Here is a 12,487-nt window from a genome sequence, read left to right on the forward strand (position 1 = left end):
CATACGACCATCATTGGCACCAAGGCAGAAGCGACTCTCATCGCTGAAGACGACACGTCTCCATTCGTCCCTCCATTCACGCCTGTCGCGACACCACTGGAGGCGGGCTGCACGATGTTGGGGCGTGAGCGGAAGACGGCCTAACGGTGTGCGGGACCGTAGCCCAGCTTCATGGAGACGGTTGCGAATGGTCCTCGCCGATACCCCAGGAGCAACAGTGTCCCTAATTTGCTGGGAAGTGGCGGTGCGGTCCCCTACGGCACTGCGTAGGATCCTACGGTCTTGGCGTGCATCCGTGCGTCGCTGCGGTCCGGTCCCAGGTCGACGGGCACGTGCACCTTCCGCCGACCACTGGCGACAACATCGATGTACTGTGGAGACCTCACGCCCCACGTGTTGAGCAATTCGGCGGTACGTCCACCCGGCCTCCCGCATGCCCACTATACGCCCTCGCTCAAAGTCCGTCAACTGCACATACGGTTCACGTCCACGCTGTCGCGGCATGCTACCAGTGTTAAAGACTGCGATGGAGCTCCGTATGCCACGGCAAACTGGCTGACACTGACGACGGCGGTGCACAAATGCTGCGCAGCTACCGCAATTGGAGGGCCAACACCGCGGTTCTTGGTGTGTCCGCTGTGGCGTGCGTGTGATCATTGCTTGTACAGCTTTCTCGCAGTGTCCGGAGCAAGTATGGTGGGTCTGACATACCGGTGTCAATGTGTTCTTTTTTCCATTTCCAGGAGTGTATATTTGGGTGTTTCCACTCGGAACTTCGGTGATGCCACACGAACGGCGGCCAAGCGGCGTCACTTTTGTTGCACGTGAAAATCCAGCTTCAGGCTGCAGTCATAGCAGCACCGACATCGGGAGATTCTGCCGACGACCGACATCGGCCGAAGACGACTAATCTTATCAAATCAGCGCACCAGTAAGGGCGCTGTTTCGGTGCAACCGATCTTAACGTCCGAACGTGCAGACTTCTAATGACGGTCGAATCTGTCGATGTTCCAACACGCAAAATATATATTATGAGGAAGTTATAAGTTTATTACAAGAAAGGTGTTTATGACGTCGCTGAGGAAGAGGAAGATAATAACAGGGATATGTCACGGAACCTATGGTCTTAGAGTGTTGCTTTATTGGAAACCAGAAGTTTCCAACATCTTAAAAATGTGAGAGTAATTTTCAGTGTGTGAAGACATTTGTGAACTGATCGGTGAGGAGGTGAAATCACAGATGACGAAGACAAAGCGATTTGCGTGCTGATTTCCACAAATCATTCTAACTTTGCCTTAGAGTGTCCTATTAGCCTACTTTCAACTCAGTTTTCAGATTCTGAGTCAGATAGCTGCATTCATTCCGACGTCTATCATCACTTTGTGACACGCTCGTTTCCCATTCCGGGCCAGACGAGCTTCCTTACTGTTCGATGCTTAAACCTTTCAGCATCCTGCTGGCTGTCCCTTGTCTGACCTCAGCTTCCGAATACACAAGTGGCACCGCCCCTGAGAGCTAATCAACGCAGACAATAGGCACTGCACTGCGCCAGGACAATAACACGGCGTTGGCTGCCGTGCAGCGCCATACCTGGGGACGGCTTAGCGCGGAAGCCAGGAGTTACAGCCGCTCAGGGTTTCGCCTCAAAGCCGTGCCACACGGAAGATGAAGGCTGCCGGCTGTGAAGGAGCAGCGACACGACACAACAGGAAATCAAATGTCGAGTTTACTTTGCATCAGCTGTACATGCCTTCATGTAAAACTGACGTCGACCGAGTCAAGTGGTTCATTCCGCCCTCCCCCCATTCCACCCCCTCTTCCACCCCCACCCGCCCTGCCGATTACTGAGTCATGCCTACGCTCAGTCAAATCCATCCAGAGATGGTATTTAGATTGCTGATTGTTGGTAAAAACGGAACCCTTGCAGGGTCACTCTGTAGTGCGTCTGTATGTCTGTGTCTTCGACGTTCAAGAAACATTATTCCCAGAAACAGATACACGTATCAAGTTGAAACTTATGTCACATACTTAGATCTGTGGTCACTAGCACATGGTGTCTAGCACAAGCATATGTTTAAGTTAACGTTGGAGCTGATCGTCAGAGCAGAACCAACTACGCTACTGGCCATTAAAATTGCTACACCAAGAAGAAATGCAGATGACAAACGGGTATTCATTGGACAAATATATTATACTAGAACTGACATGTGATTACATTTTCACCCAGTTTGGGTGCATACATACTGAGAAATCAGTACCCAGAACAACCACCTCTCGCCGTAATAACGGCCTTGATACGCCTGGGCATTGAGTCAAACAGAGCTTGGATGGCGTGTACAGGTACAGCTGCCCAAGCAGCTTCAACACGATGCCACAGTTCATCAAGAGTAGTGACTGGCGTATTGTTAACGAGCTAGTTGTTCGGCCACCATTGACCAGACGTTTACAGTTGATGAGAGATTTGGAGAATGTGCCAGGGCAGCAGTCGTACATTTTCTGTATCCAGAAAGGCCCGTACAAGACCTGCAATATGCGGTCGTGCATTATACTGCTGACATGTAGGGTTTCGCATGGATCGAATGAAGGGTACAGCCACGGTCGTAACACATCTGAAATGTAACGTCCACTGTTCAAAGTGCCGTCAATGCGAACAAGAGGTGACCGAGACGTGTAACCAATGGCGCCCCATACCATCACGCCGGGTGATACGCAAGTATGGCGATGACGAATACACGCTTCCAATGTGCGTTCACCGCGATGTCGCCAAACACGGATGCGACCATCATGATGCTGTAAACAGAACCTGGATTCATCCGAAAAAATGACATTTTGCCTTGCGTGCACCCAGGACAGTCGTTGAGTACACCATCGCAGGCGCTCCTGCGTGTGATGCAGCGTCAAGGGTAACCGCAGCCATGGTCTCCGAGCTGATAGTCCATGCTGTTGCAAACGTCGTCGAACTGTTCGCGCAAATGGTTGTTGTCTTGCAAATGTCCCCATCTGTAGACTCAGGGATCGAGAGGTGGCTGCACGATCCGTTACAGCCATGCGGATAAGATGCCTGTCATCTCGACTGCTAGTGATACGAGGCCGTTGGGATCCAGCACGGCGTTCCGTATTACCCTTCTGAACCCACCGATTCCATATTCTGCTAACAGTCATTAGTTCTCGACCAACGAGAGCAGCAATGTCGCGATACGATAAACCGCAATCGCGATAGGCTACAATCCGACCTTTATCAGTCGGAAACGACATGGTACGCATTTGTCCTCCTTACACGAGGCATCACAACGTTTCACCAGGTAACGCCGGTCAACTGCTGTTTGTGTACGAGAAATCGGTTGGAAACTTTTCTCATGTCAGCACGTCGTAGGTGTCGCCACCGGCGCCAACCTTGTGTGAATGCTCTGAAAAGCTAATCATTTGCAAATCACAGCATCTTCTTCCTGTCGGTTAAATTTCGCGTCTGTAGCACGTCATCTTCGTGGTGTAGCAATTTTAACGGCCAGTAGTGTACAATGTTAATAACGTTTGCTCCATTTAATAAGCTTTAAGAGTTTTCACATAAGAAGTTCGGTGGAAATACTTTTCAACATGTCCTCGAATATTTGGAATCTTTAATTTAATAAAATTAAAAATGTGTTATCACCCATTTTTATGTAACAAAATTAGTGATTATGTTGCACCAAAAATTATGTGTTCATTTGAGAGAACGTATCGTTGCGACCAGGAAGCGAAATTTCACACAAATTTTCTACAGTAAAAAATTAAATCAGTATGTCATATGTACAGTTATTTTTTGAAGATCATTGAAAGATTGGCAACTAACTTCTGACTATAATAGGATACAATTAAAATTCTTTTCTTCTTAAAAATTATCCGTGAGAATTTTGACATTGATGTCACTAATGTAAAACTATAATATTTTACATGTATTAAAATTATCTTTATTCAAAATTTAAATCCTAAGATGAGTTGATTATGTTAACTGTATGGACAATATTAAATAGAATTTGTAAAATGAGAATATTTTCTTTCCGTAGCCAACCAGTACCAAATGAGAGACATCACTATGCGCTCTCTTTATGTAATTCTGTCTGGTACATGTCTAGATTATATTTATTGTTGTATGGAGGTTTTCTTAACGTGTGTTGTGTTAACTTTATGGGGATGGTGTTGAAATCACAAGAAGAATAGATGATAGAGAAGAACAAACCAAATGGTTTGTGACGCTTCATTTAATTGACTGTGGGACATGAATTAGAACCCAAAAAATCTTTATGCAGACAGTAGTAATAACTCAGACTGCAGAGTCAACAATGACAATGATGAGTGATGGAACTGTAACTTTAGATAAGTAGAAAAAACATTCACTTATCATAGCATGTATTTTAATATAGTTTGTAAGATTTCTTCTTATTTCATCGCAAGGTGTGAGATAATATATCACAAACCAATTCACAGAAGATATATGTGTGGTTTGCAAAGTTATATTATAATCTTTATCCTGGGTAATAAAATTTAGAGCCTCTATCCTAGTTACATAAACCCTAAATGCCAACCACTTACCCTCCCGCATTACACCCTTTCCGAAATAGAGCTACCAACCCTCCAGCATCTTAAAGGAGCGATGAGAAAGAACCGATGCTGCGTTTAGACTGGAGAACACCACTCCAGAAGCAACAGAATGTCGCTTCAGAATGAACCACCAGACGCTGGAAGTGACCGAGGAAGGAACGGTGCGAGTAGTCAGTACTACGTGAAAGTGTTACCACCTGAACACTTCATGTGCGTTCGATCCAGATGTGTATCAGGATGGATTGAGGTTATGTGTTGGCTTGGAGGCCCACGCAACCACAGCTATGCGTGGAAGCGCAGTATCTCACTATTTCCTCGACGGAAAAGGAATATTCGGAAACCAGTCTTACAATCTACCTCACCAAATAGGCTGACGTGTTATTTCAGTGTCCGCTCTAAGAAAGCCAGAACATGTAATGGACATTAGCTAACAGCAAGTGTGCCGATAATCATTTGCCATGAAATCTCACAGCTATTTCGTAATTCATAGCGAAAATATGGACAACAGTGGACGCTTAAAGGATCCCATTTCAGCCCATGCTAAAATCACTCACGCCTGAATTCCTCCATCACCTACCTGAATAGTTCTTATAGGATCATTTGTTTGTTTTGATGAATACTTCTTACTCAGGTGTATTTGTGCTGTGGGTATTTGCACTGTGTGTGCCTGTGTTTGCTTACTTAACAGTGAGTGAAGCAATACGCCAGTGCTTATTGCGAATACATTTCACTGAGCTTGGTAACGTAAAACCAGAACATAATACTGTTGAAATACCATCTGTACTGCAGAAAACTGGCAGAGACATGAACAACAAAATGTGCTATTAAGTAAAATAAAGGAAACCCCACTCATGATGCAGCAACACCACCGAAACTAGCACGAGTGAACAGAAAAACCGAAAGATTGAGTTTTTCTCTTTAAAACATATTTATTGTTCAGATAACCACAGACACATGCAGCGTGCTTTCCTAAACACTCTGAAATATATTGTTTTGGGCAATTTGAGCAATGTGTAGTTTATCTTATAAGGTAACTGTTGTATAGCTAGAGAAGGCCGAAATGCACGCGTTAAACTCAAGCAGGCTGGCGTGAGGTCTGAAACAGGATGCGGAATGAATGCTATAAAGAAAAGTACGTAGCTGCTGGAATACTTAACTTTAATCCATCATTTGTACACATCGTTCTTGATGAGACATGCTTCATACGATAACTATCAATTGCTATGGCGCCTTGCTAGGTCGTAGCCATTGACTTAGCCGAAGGCTATTCTAACTATCTCCTCTGCAAATAAACGAGGCTTCGTCAGTGTTGCATCGCTAGGTAAATCGTCCGTACAACTGGGGCGAGTGCTAGTAAGTCTCTCGAGACCTGCCGTGTGGTGGCGCTCGGTCTGCTATCACTGACAGTGGCGACACGCGGGTCCGACATGTACTAAATGGACCGCGGCCGATTTAAAGCTACCACCTAGCAAGTGTGGTGTCTGGCGGTGACACCACAGTAACCTCACACATGTTCCTGATCTATTTTTCTAGATTGCTGCTGCAATATCTTTGGCCCCTATCAAGTCGATCGGATGAAATACATGGTTCAAATGGCTCTGAGCACTATGGGACTTAACTTCTGAGGTCATCAGTCCCCTAGAACTTAGAACTACTTAAACCTAACTAACCTAAGGACATCACACACATCCATGCCCGAGGCAGGATTCGAACCTGCGCCCGCTGCGGGCGCGCGGTTCCAGACTGTAGCGCCTAGAGCCGCTCGTCCTCCGAGGTTCGTAGCTGGACAGTTTAACCTGTATATAAATGTAACACAGTTACTCAGACAGTTTGAATGGAAATTCTGAAACTGCGGGGAGGTTTGTCGTCGTGAAACCCTGTTGACTTATTGTTCAAAAAACGTCATTTCCCTCTTACTAGTGTATGAGGAAACTACAACCATAAGCTGAAAATGACGTTCTTTAAACACTTATAAGACGCCAAACTGTTGGCTTCATTAAGAGCAGGTTCAGGCACTATTTGCCAAACTGCGCGAGAGCACTATGTGAGGGCTGCGTTTGTGCCGACGCTTGGCACCCACTTGACTTTGCTCGGTAGTTCTCGGAAATACTCAATGCAGCGCAATATTTCGTTTAGCATTATTGGTGCGACATTCTTCGGTCTGCACGACTTCCTTCACTTCGGTAGAATCGTGGTATCAGCGTTGTTTACCCTTCGCTATTTGTTCATGGGCTAAAAGAACTTCGCAGATTCAGTGTCTGTTTACTTAAGAAGAATTAGTCTAGCGATCTGTGGTTTTGAGACTTCAAAAATGAATGGGAATTACAGAAGACAAGAATAAGAAATCCCAATATCTATTATGTAGTACGGAGCCACGTAATCGACGGGTAATGCACATTTGCTATGAAACGACATGCAGAAAGAATTTAAAGATTTAGTTGATGATGAAAGAGCAAAAAATTTCACCGGTCGACAGAGGCGATTCATTGTTCTGTGTATCAAGAAGAACTTTGTGTTAAATTTGCAGCCATCAAGCACGTGATGAAATTACTGGCACCATTAGAAATTTTCTGCAATCGCACAAATTATGCATGTGTTTTCGATGGAAATTAAGAGTGTGAAGGCATGATATATTGCTGCAAATACTTTGGAAATCAAGATACATGCCTGGAACGTTTTCTCGATTTAAGACCGTCTGTTGTTGAATTTATGAAGGAAAATGGAGAAACGAAAACTGGAACATTCGGAATGGATTGCTGATCTAGCATTGTAAGTGTACTTGACTGCACCAAGCCCACAGTAAGACATTACTAGGCGAGCGACAAGAAAATCGTATTGTGAAACGGACAAATTCTGACAAAAAACACCCATTTCACTAAGCTCACTGGCAATAAAGAAATCGCGACGTTTGAAATATTTTAAACGTGTTGAGGGCACTGCCGTTTAAGCTGAAAGTGTGCCTACGTACGCGCAGATGGAACTGGCTGCTCCGCATTGTAATTCCCGTTTAAAAGATAAATTCTACGTTATAACTGTCCAGGAAGTCTATGTTGTTTTCGTCGGGAACAATTTCCTCGTTTCCATAAACTTCATAAAATATTTAGATCAACTTATGTGTCCGGAAGGCTTTTTTCGATTATGAAACTAAACAAGTCACGATTGCGTGGCAACGTGAGTACGAAATTGTGTGAAATTTGCGTCTGTCTGTATGACGACAGTTTGTACCAGACAAAAATAATGAAATAACCTAATTTTTTTGTTTCTGGTCTATGTTGTTGAGAAGAATGTAATACGAAATCGTGTAGCATGCAATACGACTACATTGGCATTTAACTCTGACGCTTTTGCAGTTTCCCTCTCTTCTCCCACCTCATGCTAAGACCGCATGGCGTGGGAGTGGGGAAAGTGCTAGGCCAGGCGAGAGAGTTTGGAACGCAAGCAAGACCACTGCTTGCGAGCCGAATTCTTGGCCGTAACTGATTTAGAGTACTGGTGTTCGAGGTAGACTGTGCAAGAATCGTGTCGCCTCTGTCGCGTATGTCGTTTAGCGACCATGAGAATGAGACACATGTTTGCCTAGCACCATATGTGAATGAAATAGGACAGAGAGTGAATAGTTTTGATGTCAACTACACACCACAATATACTCCATGTGGCGCACATAGGTTGAAGCATATTCAGACAAAATATGAGGCCTTACTCGCGTAAAGAGCACAGATGGTTAGAATCGAATAAACCACCAGGCGGGAAAGTGGCTTCGCCTCGTAATGTAAACACGGGCAAGAAAAGCGCGTGGAAAGGGCAGACTTCCGCAGTCACGATCGACCCGCAGGACCCCCCTCTGCCCCCTGGCCACCTGACACAGTGACCCCCGGCCCCCGCGTGAGGTCGTGACGTCGCCGATCGGCCCCCACCGGCGACTGGCTGGCGGCGCCGACCTCGCCGCGGTACGAACTCGTGACTCCGCCGAACAAAGCGCGCCTGATTCTACCCGCACCTGCTGTCACTGTCGGAGGACGCCACACGACGAGTGGGGTAAGGTCGCAGCCGGCGCATATATCTGCAAGGTACCCCCACTGCGGCCCTCGCCAATGTTTGTGACGCCTTTCACCTTCAATTTTGAGAACATTTGGATGCGCCGCCCACACCCCTAACCACCCCCCCCTCCTCCCCCAAGTTTTGCCACATCTTGAAATGCAGACTGAAACTTTGGCTTTGTAGAAGAATACGAGGGTTGTCCCAGGGTGTATACGACCCGTGACTACCGGAAGATCTGGGAAAAATCCGGGAATTTTTTCATCCGCGAGAAAACCGGGAAAAAACGGGGAATTTTTTAGAATTCCGGGAATTTTTCATTGTTTTAGTCTTCAGTTAAATTTTTGGGATTTTGACTGGTAAGAATCAATATTCTAACAAAGAATACTACTTGTAAGACGTGTATACTTCTATTGTCTATTGTCAGACCACAATTTATGAAAGAGGTTTATATTTTATTAATAGGATTAAGTAGGAATAATTAATATTTGTCATGTTGGAAATAATTGTGGTAGCAAGGAATGTCTGCACCAAAGTATTGTTGGCAAGAGAGACCACACATTGGTATAATTTTTAAAAAGGGCGGGAGAGGCCGCGTATGGATAAATTTTAAGAAAACAGCGAGAAAGACCGCGCATTGATACATTTTGTAATGGTTGCAGGGATTGTCTGCACCAGAAAGCATTGTTGGCAGGAGAGACCGCACTTTAGCGTTCGTAAGAAGTCAGTAGTAAGCGAGAAGTGAAGCGAGTCAGTAGCAGGTCTGAAGCGAGAGACTGAGAGGAGCGATGTGCCTGCCAGCCACAAGCTGTGATTTATAAGAGATTATAAACGGATGTTGGAACACGTGAGGCAATACTGACCCTACGTCTTATCTTAGAAGCTAGATTAAGGAAAGGCAAACCTACGTTTCTAGCATTTGTAGACTTAGAGAAAGCTTTTGACAATGTTGACTTGAATACTCTCTTTCAAATTCTGAAGGTGGCAGGGGTAAAATATTGGGAGCGAAAGGCTATTTACAATTTGTACAGAAACCAGATGGCAGTTATAAGAGTCGAGGGGCACGAAAGGGAAATAGTGGTTGGGAAGGGAGTGAGACAGGGTTGTAGCCTATCCCCGATGTTATTCAATCTGTATATTGAGCAAGCAGTGAAGGAAACAAAAGAAAAATTCGTAGTAGGTATCAAAATACATGGAGAAGAAATAAAAACTTTTAGGTTCGCCGATGACATTGTAATTCTGTCAGAGACAGCAAAGAGTAGTTGAACGGAATGGACAGTGTCATGAAAGGAGGGTATAAGATGAACATCAACAAAAGTAAAACAAGGATAATGGAATGTAGTCGAATTAAGTCGGGTGATGCTGAGGGAATTAGATTAGGAAATGAGACACTTAAAGTAGTAAAGGAGTTTTGCTATTTGGGGAGCAAAATAACTGATGCTGGTCGAAGTAGAGAGGATATCAAATATAGACTGGCAATGGCAAGGAAAGCGTTTCTGAACAAGAGAAATTTGTTAAAATCGAGTATTGATTTAAGTGTCAGGAAGTCGTTTCTGAAAGTATTTGTATGGAGCGTAGCCATGTATGGAAGTGAAACATGGACGATAGCTAGTTTGGACAAGAAAAGAATAGAAGCTTTCGAAATGTGGTGCTACACAAGAATGCTGAAGATGGGTAGATCACATAACTAATGAGGAGTTATTGTATAGGATTGGGAAGAAGAGAAATTTGTGGCACAACTTAACTAGAAGAAGGGATAGGTTGGTAGGACACGTTCTGAGGCATCAAGGGATCACCAATTTAGTATTGGAGGGCAGCTTGGACGGTAAAAATCGTAGAGGGAGACCAAGAGATGAATACGCTAAACAGATTCAGAAGGATGTAGGTTGCAATAGGTACTGGGAGATGAAGAAGCTTGCACAGGATAGAGTAGCATGGAGAGCTGCATCAAACCAGTCTCATGACTGAAGACCACAACAACAACAACATAAACGGATGTACAGAGACATCAGCTAACTATTAGCGTAAGAGGAACTAATACTATTGAATTATTGAGAAACTCAAGACTACTGAAGGTATGTTTGCGCAATGCTAGTCGTAAGATTATCGTAAAAAGTAAGTCCCATTTGAACGTTTGTAAAATCATTTCATTCAGAATATATTTAATTGTTGCCAGCAATATTGTATTCAAGATTATAATCCATCCCAAAAACCATCAACGTAAAACTTTGCAAAATTTTATTGTTGTCAAGAGAAAGTTTAACCATGAATTACGTAACTTCAGTCAAATTAATTAAAGAATAACGTCAGCTTTGCTATTAAAGAATAACGTCAGCTTTGGTAATAAATACAGCCACTTATTATGACATTCCACCAGCAGCTAACAGAGTATAGTAAAACAGAGTAAGTATATTCATGTCGCAGTTCGATGTAGCAGTCAGATAGCGATCCAGTAACAGTAAAAAAGGTAAGGAACAGTTGTGGGTTATTGTAGATAACGACTGAGGGCCACGACGACGACACATTCTATGTTTCGTCGAAATAATGAGAAAATCACTTTTAATAAGCAGCAGTTAAATTTGTATGCGAAGATTGAGAAAGAGAATAAATTTCAAAGGGAAGATTTCATTTGTTACTGTTAAGAAAGAGATAGAAATCCTAAGGAAAGGTTCCATAGGTTATTGTAGAAGGGAAAGTTGCGTAACAAAAAAGAAAGAGATATAGAGGAGACGGGAAGGTTTCATACTGTATCCCGCTTCTGCAGAATAGTACTGCAGGAACAAAACATAACCGAGAGAAAAAAAGACGAAAATAAAACTTAAGTCGCAAAGGAAATGCGCCGTATACAACAAAACACAGTGCTCATACAAGCGTCTGCCAAACAGCAAAGTGTGTCAAAGGCTTTAGGAAGACTATGCAATGCTTCTTAACAACAAATTACCTCCTATGAGCCTGACGTGACAGCTGTTTACACTATATTCGTTTTAACGCAAGATCTTTTAATGTTTTACACATACGAACATACGGGCTTCCTGCGTCATCACAGCTGCGCAACTGTTATCTGGCGCTCTCTGGCAACTGCTGAAACGAACATATTTCTAACTGGTCACTGGAAAACATTGCGATTCATAGTTAGTTTCCTTTTATGCAAGATGAACTATGAGGGAGAATGTACGACGAATTTCTTAATCACAGAGCGTTTGACTCTCATTTAAAAATCAACTCTTTGGGGACGACCATCTAGAAGTATTTCGAGCTCAGAAGATCAGACATTTACGTTGTTCTTAAAAATTTTACTGGCACAGAGATGTATCTTAAAGAGATCTTCATTATATGTGGAAGCTTAGCGTCTCTTGCAGCTTATTCGAGACCAATATTATATGTGAAAGCTTCGCTTTTCTTGTAGCAACAATATACGAGGGCGGTTCAGAAAGTAACCTCCGATTGGTCACAGTGCGGGTTGTGGGGGGAGTAGCGACGCCATCTGTGCGTTCTCGCACTCAACAGGTCAGTCGGCATCAAGCCGTGGTCCAGTGAACGTCGTACCTGCGCTAGTTTAGTTTTTGTGGCAGTTTGAAATGTGTGTTGCAATAGAAAACCCCGCCAAATGTGAAGTGCGTGCTGTCATAATGTTTTTTACAGCCAAAGGATATTCTGCAGCAGCTATTCATCGTGAGCTTTGTGCCGTATACGGACCAAGAGTTATGAGTGAAGGAGTTGTCCGTGAATGGGTATGTTTATTTAAAAGTGGACGAGAAAACGTTTATGATGAAGAGAGGAGTGGTAGACCATCATTGGTGACTGACGAACTCGTTCAGACAGTTGATGCAAAAGTTCGTGAAAATCGACGTTCCTCAATGTCGGAGTTGTCTAC

This window comes from Schistocerca americana, chromosome 1 (genome assembly GCF_021461395.2).
Source record: "Schistocerca americana isolate TAMUIC-IGC-003095 chromosome 1, iqSchAmer2.1, whole genome shotgun sequence".
Lineage (NCBI taxonomy): Eukaryota > Metazoa > Arthropoda > Insecta > Orthoptera > Acrididae > Schistocerca > Schistocerca americana.